We start from the raw sequence: 14853 nt of genomic DNA on the forward strand, positions 1-14853 counted from the left end.
TAATAAATTGAAAGTGTAAAATTGTGTGTACATATGTGTGTGTGTAAAAGAAAACCTAGGAGAAAGGAAGAGGAGAGTGGAGGAAGAGGGAGGGAGGGGGGACGGAGGGAAGGAGAGAGGGAGGGATGGAGGAAAAGAGAGAGAGAGAGAGAGAGAGAGAGAGAGAGAGATGGAAGAAGGGAGGGAGAGGACAATAAAAGAAAATATTTGCTATGCACACAAAACATCCTGATCTCAAACTCAGAATGCATAGAGACACCCTAAAAATCCTGGGTCTCCCAGAAGAAACAAAACAAAAGATTCCTTAATAAAGGAAATAACCTAATAGAATGGACCTTTAGGTCCATTATTGATGTCTCATGTCTTTATGCTTCTAAATAAAAAATATATCTCATTCTCAAATGCGATAAACATTCTTTTTGTTTAATGAACTACAGAATTTTAAAGCAAAGCCCCATGTCCAATAATTTTAACAAAACAGGAATAAAGCTTATACAAGAATAGCATTATAAAGACAACAACAAATAAACAAAACAAACAATAACAGCAAAACTTTGAAAAGTTTTGCAGTGAACAACTGGGATTCCAAAGAGTCAGGGATAAAGGATGCTATAGAGACCCTTCCTGATGGAGATGTGATAAGTTCAAGATACATTTTTGGATGTCGCCAATGCAGGGATTGGTTTTGCTTAACTGTGCATATTTATTTACAAGAGTTGAGCCTTTTTTTCTTCTTTCAGTGGGGAGTAAGGGAAAAAAGTTCAAAAGAAAAAAAAAACCATGAAAGACACATTAGCACCAATTTTCTTTTGTAAATTAGAAAGCACACGAGGTCTAGAATGAATTGGGAAACTTTGTGACCCAAGGAATCTGTTCTGAATTTGATCCCTTTCTTTTGTGGTGGGAAGAGGTGGGGGAGTGGGGGGAGGAGGGAAGGGATGGGAGCTTTAGCCAGAGATTGCCCTGGGATAACTTTTTAATGAACATTATGAAAATTCCAATAAACCTTAGATGAAGAAGGACATTTAAGTTCCTTTAGGAGGAAAGTATAATTTAAGTGGGTTGGGTAAAGCCCTTGGGCGGTCAAGTTCATTGCTTAAGCAGGAACAGAAAGCCAGTGACAAACCCAAGGCCAAGTCCACAAGTTTGGATAAATGTCTGTCCTCTGGCTTCAAACCACAAAGCATTGGAGTTCCTGAAGTTCCAAGACTGGACACGGTTTCTTATGAGCCAAAAGGAGCTCAGGCAATTTGGTTCTTCTGGACATTCTTAATCTGACAAATGGGAGCAGTTAGGATGGATGATCTTTATCTGGTAGATGTTCTGTATAAGAAAGGAAGGGAGTTAAGGAGAGAGGGAAGCAAGGAAGGAAGGGAGGAAGCGAGGAAGGAAGGAAGGAAGGAAGGAAGGAAGGAAGGAAGGAAGGAAGGAAGGAAGGAAGGAAGAGTTGAAGAGTAAAAGAGGGAGGGAGGAAAGAAGCAAAGTAAAGTGCAAAGGAAGGAGAGAAGGAAGAGGTAGGCAAGTGTTTACTGAGCAAAATCACACATTCTAAATGTTTTATAAAGAATCATATATTTAAAAAAAATACAAAGAACCCAACCTACCTCTGCCAAATGTGAGAACACCACCCATTTCAAGGAGGCACCTCATAATATAGACCCTATGAAAGCTCTTGGGAGCCTATCCTAACTCCCTCACTTTACAGATGAGGAAACTGAGGCTTGCAGAGCCAGGAATCTCCCCTTGATGTCCACATTTATAATCTACAGATCCTGCTCTCAGTTTGACTGGGACTCTCTGAATCGGAAGACGTAGCTCGCTATTGCTTTTCAGTATTGTGTGGTGTGGACGGCGTCTGAGTCCCATTTGAGAAGCCTTGGGGTCCAGGTTTGAGCTCCACCTGGTTGTAATGGAGAACATTCGAATGGAGCCAGGAAGGGGAGGGGAGATTGTCCCAGGGTGTGTGTGGCAGTGACCGAGCAGACTTGGGGGAGAAGAAGTGACAAAGAAGAAGGGAAGGAGCTGAAAGCAGGAGGCAGGCTACTTTGGAGCTATGGCCAGATCCCATGATGAAAGCAGAGTCATCCACATCTCTGGGGTGGAGCTGATTCAGAGGCAGGAGAGCAGAGTCGGAGACCAGAGGGGAGAGTCCCCTGAAGGGACCAGAGGGTCACTAAGTGTGAGGAAAGCAAAGAAAGATCAGGCGGTTCCTGCCCTCACAGAGCGGCTGCTCCAAATGGAGGGGGCCATAAACCGGTAGCTGTGTTCTCCCGAAATCCATGTGGAGCCCATGGAAGGCAATTCCAGAGGGAAGCCAAAGAGGGATGGGGAGGCCATGAGCGGGAGAGTGTGGAATTCCCTGAATCCGGTGTTTAAGGTTCTCGATCCCAGGGAAGGGGTTCTTGGTCCCAGGGAAGGCCCTGTGTGGGGAGTCAGCTCACCAAGCCCTGGTCTAGAACCTGCCTAGAGAGAATTTGTGGCAACCTGCTTAGGGGAGTCCACTGTAGGCAGGTAGCCGGAGGAGAGTGGGGCAGCCCGGTTTTGTTGGGCCTGCTCATTAATGTTTTTCATTCTCCCTCTTTGTGTTTCTTTGGTCATGAGTAGAGACTATTTGTTTCAGTTCTGGGTGAGCCGAGTGCCAGTCAGTGAAGGTAAACCAGAGAGCTTGCCTGAATAGCTAGAGCAGGGAAGGTGGAGCTGGGAGGGAAGAAGGAAAGGAGGGAGGACTCTGTACAGTCATTAAGCTACTGAAAAGACACAACATTCTGGCTAAATTTGGGGTACCTTGCCCAAGGCTGGCCTGTAACCAACCAACACGGGGTATTGGCAACCTGGGAATCAGGAGACATGGGTCGGGATCTTGGGTGACCCATTTGGGTCAAGTCATGCCTCCATTTCCACATGTGTCAAATAAAGGATTTGAGGGTTAAGATGGTCTCCAATGTCCCTTTGAATACTATTGGAAGTCAGTAGCGACTTGGATGTGATGTCCCTGAAACAGGGGCTTAGCCATGACCTTCTGCAGCCCAGGGAGGGGATGGCTCCCAGTGAGTTCTTGGCCCCTTTGGGCTCGGCTCCTGCCAGTTTGCCAGGGATGATTAAAGCTCTGTGTTCCAACGTGCCCTGGGTTTTCCTCACCAGTTCTTCAGAGTCTCTCTGAAATTCCAGGCCGCAGGGCTGAGCTCATAGGCTACAGGTTTCTCTTGCAGACTCTTGGCTCCTGTGTAATGAATTTTGTCTCTTGGGGTAATAAAAAGTACATCGGGTGATGTTCTGTGTACCGTGACTGCTCTTTGAAGCCCCAGGGAACTGGATCAGAAGGGCTGACCCCCCCATACCCCTTGGCTGGACGGGGCTGGGCTGAGTAGCCCTCCTGGACTCTGCCTAGCTTTAAGAAAGCCGGTCCCGGGGATCTGAGGATTCATTTACTTCTCAAGTTCCTTACTGGAAAATGGATCTGACACTGAGGAACTGACCTCAGGGAAGCAGAAACACGCTGAGCATCCTCCCAGCACACATTGCTGAGAATTCACCTGGAAGCTTGGCTCCCTGGGGTGCTCAGAAAACACAGAGGGTCTGGTAAATCAGGCGAGTGACACGTCAGCGCCGAACACTGGGCGCCACGGCTCAGTCGGGTCGCTGCTGACCTGAAAGTAGACTCAGGGACAGAGCTACAGAGAGAGGTAGCTCGAGGCGACCTCCACACTCAGCTGGTCCAACGTTCTCCCTGTGAAAACCAGGTCCAGAGAGAGAAAGTCACCTGCCCCCAAACCCCCAGCTAGTCAAGGGGAGATTTGGGGCTGAATGCCATTCGGGCCCATCAGGGAAATCAGGCATAGGGGAGCTAAAGCCCAAATAGACCAGATTGACCCCCTCTTTTTACAGATGCAGACACTGTGGCTCAGAGAGAGAAGTCCCTTGCCCCAAGTCACTTTCCTAGTAAATCATTTCCTTCAAGGATTATGCTAACTTTGAAAAGTAACTAGAAGGCACAGTGGGTGGAACAGCAGATCTGGAGGCAGGAAGGCTCCCCTTCGTGAGTTCAAATCTGGCCACAGATACTTACTGTGTAACACTAGACACATCACTTTACCTACTTGCCTCAGTTTACTAACATATAAAATGATCTGGAGAAAGAAATGGGCAAACCAGTCCAGTATCTTTGCCACAAAGACCCCGAATGGGGTCACAGAGAGTCACAGAAACAATAAATGCAAACCACTAAAAGATAAATGACAGTTGTCCCCATCATTATGAAGCAGGGCTTCATATCCAAATTTTCTGACTCCAAATCTCACCCTCGTCAAAGATAAAATCAAAGAAGGGAAAAGAGATGAAGGGAATCCCTGCCTACTAAGTGATCACCCCCTCCACAGAGGCAGAACCATACACTCCCATTCCACTTGGGACACTTCCGAGGATTAGGAATTATTTCCTTGTCATCCAGCTTAAATTTTCTTCCTTACAACTTCTACCCATTTTCCCTGGTTCTTCCTCTGGGACCTGACAGAGCAAAGTCCCACCCTTCTTTCATAGGACAATGATGCTGGTTCTTGAAGACACCTCCCAAGTCCCTCCAGATTTAACACCCCTGGTTCATTGGTCTTCCCATTGTATTGACATGACTTATCCATGTCCTTCTTAAACTGTGTCACCTAGAACTGAACCCATTCTTAGAAGACAGACCAGGACAGCAGGCCTTTCCCCTCCTGGAAGCCTTGCCCCTCTCAGGGCAGCCCAAGGTCACACTGCAGCCTACTGCAAACCCCAGATCTTCAATCAAATAACTATATCTCTCCTTACTTGGGGAAAGACAATTTCTTAAACCCAAGGGAAAGACTTTACATTAACCTCTTTTAGGTTTTTTCCTTTTAAAGCCTCTAATTGTCTTTAAATCTTCGGAAGGCTATAGAAAAGCAAGTACTGGTTGGCAGCAAGTAGCTCACCCTAAATAAGGAATCATGAATAGGAACCACAGAAAAATGTGATTTTTTTCTCTGTATTTTTTTTTGCCTTTACAATTTCACTCATTTCTAACGCCATAACAATAAACAATATAAAACTGTCTCCCGGGTCTTTATTTACAGCTCCCTCCCGAGCTCTAGATCTACATGTCCTACCACCTACAGGATAATGCCATTAATATTCTACCACTTTTTTAAACCTTTATGTCCCAAATTGAGCTTCTAAATCCATTCCTTCTGTGGCTTAAATATTGGCCTTTGTGCCACCATTCCCCTCACTCTGTTAAACTGGAGAGTGGTTTATGTTTTGTTTTCTTTTTCCTTCTCTCTCAGCTCTCATATGCAATCACTTACAAGTCTTTTCTGAGTTCACGTCGCTTTTTCATTTGTACATTTAAGAAGTATTTATTTAGTCTTTTCTGTGGGGCTGGAATTGTACAAGGTTCTGGGGAAATTCAGGAATAATGAGACGCCATCAAAGCAATGTACGATCCCCCAAAACGAGCAGGTCAAGGGTTGAGGACAATAGTCCGAAGGGGACAAGCTGGGTATTGGACTGAAATCTTGAAGATGGCAAGAGAAGCGGAGGCGAGCTCTCAGCACGGCAGACTGCTGTAACCTACAGGGGACATGGCTCAGAGCTGCCACCAGATGGGAAGGCCTGGGCAGGCAGTGGCCCGAAGGCCTGGAAGGAAAGCCTCACAGAGATCCGATGCTGGAAAAGGTCGGCGTCCATCATGCTCTTTGTGATTCTGAAGGTCATTTCACCAAACCTTCCTGGCTCTACCTGAACCACAACAGCTGAAAAGCCCAGAGTGCCCTAGGGAGGGAGGGTTTCTCATTCAGATTTGGTGACTTTCCCAGGCACCTTTGCTCTATTTCAAGGAGTCAAGAATTCTAAAATCAAAGAAATAAACTCCAGACAATTAATCAGAAGCATTTTCTCCAAGAATTATTCTTTCTTCTATTTCCAAAGTTATGCTTTGTCACTCCCCTGCTGCTAAAGGACCCCCCCTTTTCCTCCATGGACACAAAGAGAGTGTTTGTGTTGTTTGTGCCTTTTAAGCAATCTAGGAAAGACCCCTGTTATCCATTCCTGTCAGAAACAACAGCCCTGCCCTGGTCTGCAGGAGAAGAAGGTGTCGATTTGTGGCTGAGCGGTAGAGGGCAGCATGGCCTTGGGCTCCTTCCCATGAGATGGGGAGCCGGCAAGGAGCTCTTTCCTCAGCCTCTGGAGCTGGGCTGGCATTGCATGGAACCGAGTCCCCGGGCTTACTGTGGAGATGAGACATGGATCACCCAAGGAACGTGGGAGACAGCGTAGAGCCGAGTCTCCCACATAAACCAGGGGCATCACCTATCCATGCACAAAACCATTGTGTCACCAAGCTAAAAAGGGACCTCCGACACGCTTAGATCCAATCCCACGTTTTCAGACGAGCAAAATGAGGACCAGAGGGTTTAGGCGACCTGTCCAAGTAGCCAGAGTGGGGTACACATTTAGGTTCTCTGACTCATAGTCCAGGATTTCAGTTTGAATACTTTCTCCCTGTACCAAGGGCAATGCTGTGTCTACTGGATTGACACTCTCTCTCTCTCTCTCTCTCTCTCTCTCTCTCTCTCTGTTTCTCTCTCTGTCTCTCTCTGTTTCTCTGTCTCTCTCTCTCTGTCTCTGTCTCTGTCTCTCTCTCTGTGTGTGTGTCTGTCTCTCTCTCTCTTTCTGTTTCTCTCTCTGTCTCTGTCTCTGTCTCTGTGTGTGTGTGTGTGTGTGTATCTCTCTCTGTCTCTCTCTCTATCTGGCTCTCTCTCTCTTGTCTCTCTCTCTGTTTCTCTGTATCTCTCTGTGTGTGTCTCTCTGTGTGTCTCTCTCTCCCTCTCTCTGTTTCTCTCTCTGTGTCTCTCTGTCTCTGTCTCTCCCCTCTTTTCTCCCCCAATTTCCTTATTTTCTTATTTCATGTAAGCAATTGGTAGCTTTTTGTTTTGCCCAAATATCACTTTAATCCTTCAAAAGGTGGAGGGAGAGCAAAGCTATTCTGGATTTGAGTGCCCTGGCAAGGAGGCCCTCACCATTGGGAGAAGAGCAAGGGGAATCAAGAAATAGGTTGAATATATGGGACTGCTTGTCATCTAGGGGAGGGGGTGAAGGGAGAGAGGGGAAAAATCGGAACAGAAGTGAGTGCAAGGGATAATGTAAAAAACTACCCTGGCATGAGCTCTGTCAATAAACAGTTATTATAATTTAAAAAAAGAAAACATTGAAACATTAAAAAAAAAGAAATAGGTTGAGCTGATGGGGATCCTGTTTCCATGGTGTCCAGATTCCAGTTGGGATAATTGGCCTTTTCTGAGATTCCAGGGCCACATGATGCCCCCAGAAATCCCTGTCACTGTCATTGGATGAACTATTGATGGGTCAGAGCTCACCCTGGGAAGAGTGCAAGCCCCTTGTGGGTAGGGACTCTTCTGTCTTTAGTGTTGCTTATTGTATTTGAACCAAATGCAGTGGAAGGGGTCGGAGTTACACTGAGGAAAGGGAATAGTGGAGAAGGTCAGCATTACAGGGGACTTCCTAGATCAAGCCCCATCTGTATCTGCGTGTACACACACACACACACACTCATTCACCCTCGCCTTATCTAACATTCAATGCCCCAAAGTGAACCCCATAATCCCAAATTTTGTATCCCGAATATGCTTTGTACTCTCCCTCTCGCCCTGAAACTTGGAGCAGGCACTTATCAAAGTAATAATGCCGCACTGCAAAAGGAAAAACGAGCCAGATTGTAAGTCGGAGGTTCTGGAACTAAGTCCCGGTTCTGCTACTTGACCCATAGGAGTTTAGGCACTTTCCCACTTTGGGCCTCAGTTTCCCGCTCTGTAAAGTGCGTTGGCTGAAGCAGAAGAGTTAAATCCTGTGATCTTACGGAAAATGGAAAATTTGAGCCTGTATTATTTAAGTTCTTGGAGCCCAGGAGAAGTGAGCGAAGTTGCGGGGACTCCAGGCACAAGGAAGCCGTTCATCTCCCACTGATGGTCCTGAGAGCCAAGTATGGCAAAGTCTGGCTGCAGAGAAGATGGAGGCTTAGGAAAAAAGGCGCACGACGCATCTAATGTTGCACCAAAACAGAACAACAAAGGACACAAAAACCCGGGGCTAAGAATGATGGGCCTGCAGACGGCTCTAAAGTGATTAGCAGGGAGGGACCATTAGTCTGTGGTTAGGGCAGCCATTGAGTGCAGTGCCCAGCGCAGATGCTGGCCAGGATAAGGAGCTTTCTCAGTGCTTGGCTACAGTTAACCGAGGCAGGGGGCAGATCCCTAATCTTAAGCGCCGCCGGGAAACTGAGCCAGAGAGCTGGGAGAAGGCCCGAGACTGGCCTGAGAAAGTCGCCCACATGCCCACCCAGAGCTCCCTGGGAAGGCTCCCGGAGGGAGAAGCGGGGTTCCAGGCAGGAGCTGGGGCTGAGGACCAAGGCCCATGCAGGGTTACTTAGGCGGGGGGCCTTGGCCCCCAGCCTCAGGAGGAGGGGACAGAGGGCCTTGGCCCCCTCCTGGCGGCCTGAGCCACCCAGTGTGGACCCAGGAAGCCCAGGAAGCCCAGGAAGGTCAGCCAGCTGCTCTTGTAGTAAGTAGCTAAGTGACCCAAGCCTGGGGGTAGCAGAGGATTGTGAGCAGGGGGATCCCCCGGCCCCTGGGGTTGTGGGTACATGGACGTGGCTTCTGTTGCTTCATTCAGTCCCACACCCTGGTTCTCCTTGGGAGGTCGCAGGCCATTCTCACCAGGCCCCAGGGACCTAGGGCTCCTCCCGTATCTAGGAAAGGACTCGTACCACCTGAAGGACCTGGGCATTCACAGGCTTCTCGGGGCCTCAGTTTCCTTATCTGTAAGGAAAGTCCCAGCTGATCAGGAGCAAGCTCCCTTTCAGTTCTAGGTCCCGTGATCTTAGAAACCTCGCTCAGCCTCCCCTTGGAGAGGCATCTCCCCACTTCGGATGAATGCGAAGACCCCTGAAGGGCTGGGATAGGGAGCCAAGGGCCCTGGGCTCGCACCCACACCGGACAAGCCCCTCCCTCTGCGAGCTTCCCTTCTTCAGCCATAACTTGGGGCCTGGTGGACGTCACGACCCTGAACACGTCTCCGAGCTCCAAATGCCCGATTCTGGGATCCGGGAAATCTCAGAGCCGGATCTTCTCCCGAGCCTTTTCCCCTTCTGGATTCTGTCAGCCCCCGTGGGGCAGGATTCCCCTTCCACCTCCTCTGTATGTCCTGGCTGCCCTGGACACTGTGGCGCATCCCATGGGACTCTTCTCCCAATTGTGCTTTTAAATGCACGGAATAAAATACATATGAAGATGAAGGAAACTCTGTGGAAATGACTCTAAAAAGGTCACGGAGCCCAGGTGAGGGTAGAACCCAGGAGGCTCCTCTCCCAGCAGTCTGGGTCCTGCAGAAATAAAGTCCAGGCCCAGGGCGCAAGCATGGAGAATCCTGCAGCCTCCTGTTTAGGAAGGGGGGGGGGGAACCCGTGTAGAACAGAGGTGGCTGAGGAGGCCTCAGTTTCCCTGGCTGCCTTGTAAGGACTGGAACCAGGGGGCCAGCTCCTGGACACTATGGGCCAGAGCATGGGTGGAGCAGCCTTCCCCCAGAATCCTCCATTCTCCTTGGGGTCCTGGATCCCCCCCCCCCAGTATCTCCCACTCCTGAAAATCCCCTGGGCCAGTGCAGCCTCATTAGCGCTGGAAAGATCTGATAACTCTCAGCGCTTTAATGAACCTCTCCTGCATATTCAGGGAAAGGGGCCAAGGAAAGCCCATTCCCATTTTCAGGCTCCCTGGCAGCTCTGGGATGGCTGGTCCGCTTCCAGCTCCGGCCCTCTCTGGGCCGGTGTGGGTTCTGGGGGGGGGGTCACTTTAGAGCCTTCTACCCACCCGCCTGAATCCCCACCCAGCCGAGGCCCTGGAGGCTGTTTTCCAGACTTGGGTGAAGCTGCAGCTGAGCCTTGCCCAGCTCCAGGTGGGTGCCACAGAGGCTAATTGGGTTGATGTCATCCCCCGGCTCCTGGGAAGCCGGCCCACAGGCCCCATAGGTGTGTGCCCGCGCGGGCGCCTGCAAGGGCACCCCTGGGTGCTCTGGCTCCGAATGCAGGGCAGGCCTTGGAGGGCTCAGCTTCAGAGCCCGGGGAGCTTTGGGGGCCCAGGGAGCTTCAGGGCCCAGGGAGCTTTGGGGGCCCCGGGAGCTTTGGGGATCAGGGAGCCGGCTGTAATACCCAGCTCTGGGTCTGCCCCAGATCCCAGGGCAGGATGTGGCTGCCACCTTTGTCTCACTTTAATCTCTTTTCCAATAAAGGCTCATTCTTTGCTAAAGGCAACGAGTGAACCTTGGCCTGCCAGGCCCAACTGCCCAGGAAACGACTTCTGGCTTGGGGCTGGTGTTCTGCCTTCAATCACCCACCTCCATGCCAGGGGGATGCCGGCCGGGTTCCTGACTCCCGCCCAGGACAGGTCAGGGACTCAGCTGTAGCAAGAGCAGCGTAAGGGAGTTCTAGGAGCTAATCCTTCCCTGCTGCTCTAGTTCAACTTTGATCTCAGTGCTTCCGGGCTCTGGTCTCTAGTGGGAGGCCCAAACTAAAGACTCTGCTGGCTGAACTTGGGTGGGGAAGCCCCCGCCTTGGCTGATGGAAGCCCACATGGGCCCTGGAACAGTGTAGGAGCCCTCCTGTTTCCCAGTAGGGGCCCAGGTAGACTGTAAGCTCTCTGCGGGCAGGGGCCGTTTCATTTTTGTGGCTATGCCGGCCGAGACCCATGGGATCATGAGCAGAGAGGGCTTGTCTTAGATAGATCCATCAAGATACACCGGAGAACTCTTCAGTCCAATTTTGAAGACAGTAAGTGCTTAATAAATGTTTGTTAATAAAACTAGATGTAGCGGAGCCATGTGAACTAAGAGTACTGTTGCATTTTTGAGTTTATCTTTAAGTAAGAGCTCAGCTCTGATTCATTCTTTTTTTTTTTACCTTCAGAGATAATTTTTTTAAGGCTTTTTTATGTTTCAAAACATATGCATGGATAATTCTTCAGCATTAGCCTTTGCAAAAGGCTAATGTTCCAATTCCCCAACCCCGACGTCCTCCCCTAGGTGGCAGGTAGTCCAATATATGTTAAACATGGTAGAAATATGTGTTAAATCCAATATATGCAGACATATTTATACAATTATCTTGTTGCACAAGAAAAATCAAATCAAACCAGTAAAAAAAGAGAAGCAAAATAAAACGCAAGCAAACAACAACAGAGAGAGTGAGAATGCCAGGATGTTTTCCCATAGTCCTCTCTCTGAGAGTACATGGCTCCCTTCATCACTCAACAATTGGAACTGGTTTGAATCATCTCGTTGTTGAAGAGAGCCACGGCCATCTGACTCTTTCCTGACCAACTTACCTGAAGGCTGGAAAGACCAACTGTCCCCCTCTTTGGCTTCCCCTTTTTCAAGAAGAGAAGAAGGAGGCCTGTGCTAGGAAAAGATCCAGACTGTGCAATCCTGCCAGCTTTCCCCCAGTTTGTTCCCTACCCCTGGCTCATACTTGTTCCCCATCTCCACCTTACAGCATCCTGGGCTTCCCTCTAAGTCCCCAGCCCAGGTGCAGCTTCAGACAGGTGACATCTCCTGACCCCACCCACCCCTGCTGTAACTGCTCTCTCACCCTTGAGAACAAATGACCTTGTGCCACGCTGTGTGCCCTGAAAATGTCCTTATCTGCTTCCGTGTATCTGTGCCCTAGGATGGAGCTCAGTGCCAGGCAAATGCTACTTGGGCCCCAGTGAGTACCTGGGACCTGACTGATGCTCTCTCCAGAGCAGGAGAAGCTCCAGGAGGGCCTGAACTGTTCATTTATTTTATTCTTAAGCCTTGAAGAACAGCCTTCCCATGTCACATTCTCCTTTCACTGCACCTGGATCAGGAACCTTAGAACAGACCTGAAGCCCATTTCAAAATCTCAGAGAGCCGTGATTCCTGCCCATGGAGACTCCTTTCAATGGTGGAGATCCCAGCATCCTTAGAACTGCCTTCATTAGCTTAGTGCATAAAAGGAAGAAAGAATAAAGGTTCCATGGACCCACCTTCCCCCTGCCCTGCAGGATGTGCCGGGTTTATCATTGCCAGTATCCAAAGAAACCCCCAACAGAAAGAAGCTGTGACTCCTGCCAAGTACTCAGGAGCTTTCCATACCTCTGGGTTTGCCGGCTCCCCTTGCTCCAGCTGGCTCTGCAATGGGATCATGGGAAACCTCTCGGAACTCCTGGGTACCTCCTCTCTAGGTCCTCCAAGGATCGGGGCCCCAGGGGACTCAGGGTCTCCTTGGGGATCAGGGTCCAAAGGGGTGGAGAGCAAACTGGAAGCCCCAGGATCTAATCGCCAGATCCCGTCACCGCTCAGGGAGCCTTGGGCGCCTCTCCTTGGGAACAGTCATGTAGGACTGGCCCTCGGGCACATTCTGAAGGAAGAGCAATTAAAATACACGGAACAGAAGGCTGTCTGTGCAGCCCCAGCTACAGGCAGTGTGACTCAGCAGGAAGGTCCATCTGGGAGCTAGGCCCAGGCAAGAAGCGGGACGGACTGGAAACAGCTCCAGCTACCCAGGAGAGTGGCGGTCCTCAAGCGACTCGTCATGGCCCAGAGGTGGCCCAGGTCCTGACCCTCAGATGTCCAAACAGGGCCAGGATCTCTGCCTGGAAGAGCTGAGAGAAATAGATTTTAGAAAGTACAAAGTATTGATTAAGGTGAAGAGACTGTTCTCTAAGGTATAGACATTTACAAAACACTTTCCTGCTAACAACTTGGGTGGAGTGGTGGTATATAAGTAGTATTGTATACAGAACAAGTACACAAAACACAAGTACAATACAAGTACACAAATAAGTACCACAATACATACCTAGAACGTAAGCTTCATCAGGGCAGGGATCATGTTGTATTGGTCTGTGTGATTTCAACCCTTAGAACAATCCTTGGTCCAGAGGGGGTGCTCAGTTGATGCTTGTTGAGTGATTGATGGCTTTTGAGGGAAGGAAAAAAAGGAACAAACATTTATTTTTAATAGCTTTTTATTTTCAAAATAGATGCAAAGATAGTTTTCAACATTCACCCTTGCAAAACCTTGTGTCCCAAATTTTTCTCCCTTCCTTCCCCCTACTCCATCCCCTAGACAGCAAGTGATCTAATATGTGTTAAAACAAGTTTAATTCTTCTCTACTTATTTCCACATTCATCATGCTGCACAAGAAACATCAGATCAAAAAAGGGAAAAATGAAAAAGAGAAAAAAGCAAACAAATGATAACAAAAACGATAAAAAATATTATGTGTTGGTCCACATTTAGTTCCCACAATCCTCTTTCTGGATGCAGATGGCTGGCTCCATCACAAGACCATTGGGACTGACCTGAATCATCTTGGAACAAGCATTTATTAAGCAACTGCTATGTACCAGGCAGTATGCTAAGTGTTTTACAAATATTATGTCACTTGATCTTCACAACAATTCTAAGAAGTGGGTGATATTATCATTATTCCCATTTTACAGCTCAGGAAGCTGAGGCAGAAATAGATTATGTGACTTGCTTAGGGTCACAACTAGGCAGCATCTGAAAGTGGATTTGAACTGGCTACAGAGGCTGGGGACTCACCAACTGAGTACATATACATCCTTGTGTTCATATTCTGATTGTTGGGTTTTTATGGATACCATTAAAATGTCTACCATGATAACTCTTGTCTCAATAGCAATTTTTGTTTTTATTCGATCATTTTATTCATATCTAACTCTTCATGACCCTATTTGGACTTTTCTTGGCAAAAATATATCAATGATTTGTTATTTCCTTTTCCAGCTCATTTTCCAGATGAGGAAACTGAGGCAAACAGGGTTAAAAGCTTACTCAGGGTCACATTTAGTAAGTGTCTGAAGCTGGATTTGATTCACTTTATTCACTGTGTCACCTAGCAACTCCTTAACAATAACACCTGGCATTTATATATACCTTTAAGGTATTTTTATTATTTCTAGTATTCTTTTCTTTTTAAAATTTGTCTTCCAGATCTTCTCCTTCCCTTTTGCTCTTCCCCCACCCACTGAGAAAACAAATCATTTTATATCAATTATACACGTGAAATTATGCAAAAAGTTTCCGCATTAGCCATTTTGGAAAGCAAGAAAAATAAACCGAGAAAATTCGACTTCCCTTTGCTTTCTGAATTCATCAGTTCTCTCCCTGCAGGGGGAAGCATTTTTCATCATGAATCCTTTGGAATTATCTTAGATCATTGTATTGATTAGAGCAACCAAGTCTTTCCTAATCACATTAATGCTGTTACCGTGGTTGCTTTAAGATTTGCAAGAACGTTGCATCTGCTATGGATTTAAGTGTTATAATTATTTCCATTTATTCATGAGGAAACTCAGTGCAGCCAGGTTAGGGATTTACCCAGGCAAGTAGCTTCTAAGTGCCTCAGGCAGAATTAGAACTCAGGGTGTCCGCATTCTAAACCCAGTGTTTCACTCACTGAGTCCCCCAGATGTTCTGTTTTAGAGACATTTTGTGTCTGAGTATGTGGTTATGAGTATGAGTGTTTAAAGGATGATGATAAATGTGTCTGAATTACAAAGGACAGCAACCCTGCCACACCATGTTGGGGATACTCCTAGGTAGTGGAGTCAGAGGAGGGGTCGCCTTCACTTACTCTCTTGTGATTATAGAAACTCCCCTGATCTCCCTGCACCTCAGTTGCTCCCAGATTCTGGTCTGGGTATAGAGGGCATCGGATTAGATGGCCAGTCCCTAACTCTCCTCCTCAGCAGCTCCTGCTATCTGGGCACTTGGGAATCCAAGCA

General features: G+C 48.1%; 1 long non-coding RNA gene across 3 annotated transcripts in view; it reads right to left on the reverse strand.

The window, feature by feature from the left end:
* The window catches only part of LOC116422174, a 44751-nt gene that overhangs the window by 12222 nt on the left and 17676 nt on the right, over nt 1–14853 (reverse strand). For all 3 annotated transcript variants that reach the window (XR_004232720.1, XR_004232718.1, XR_004232719.1), the window contains exons 3-4: nt 12899–13018; nt 12193–12701 (exon numbers count right to left, since the gene is read on the reverse strand). This is a non-coding gene — a long non-coding RNA (uncharacterized LOC116422174). The remainder of the gene's footprint in view (nt 1–12192; nt 12702–12898; nt 13019–14853) is intronic.

This window comes from Sarcophilus harrisii, chromosome 3 (assembly GCF_902635505.1).
Source record: "Sarcophilus harrisii chromosome 3, mSarHar1.11, whole genome shotgun sequence".
NCBI lineage: Eukaryota > Metazoa > Chordata > Mammalia > Dasyuromorphia > Dasyuridae > Sarcophilus > Sarcophilus harrisii.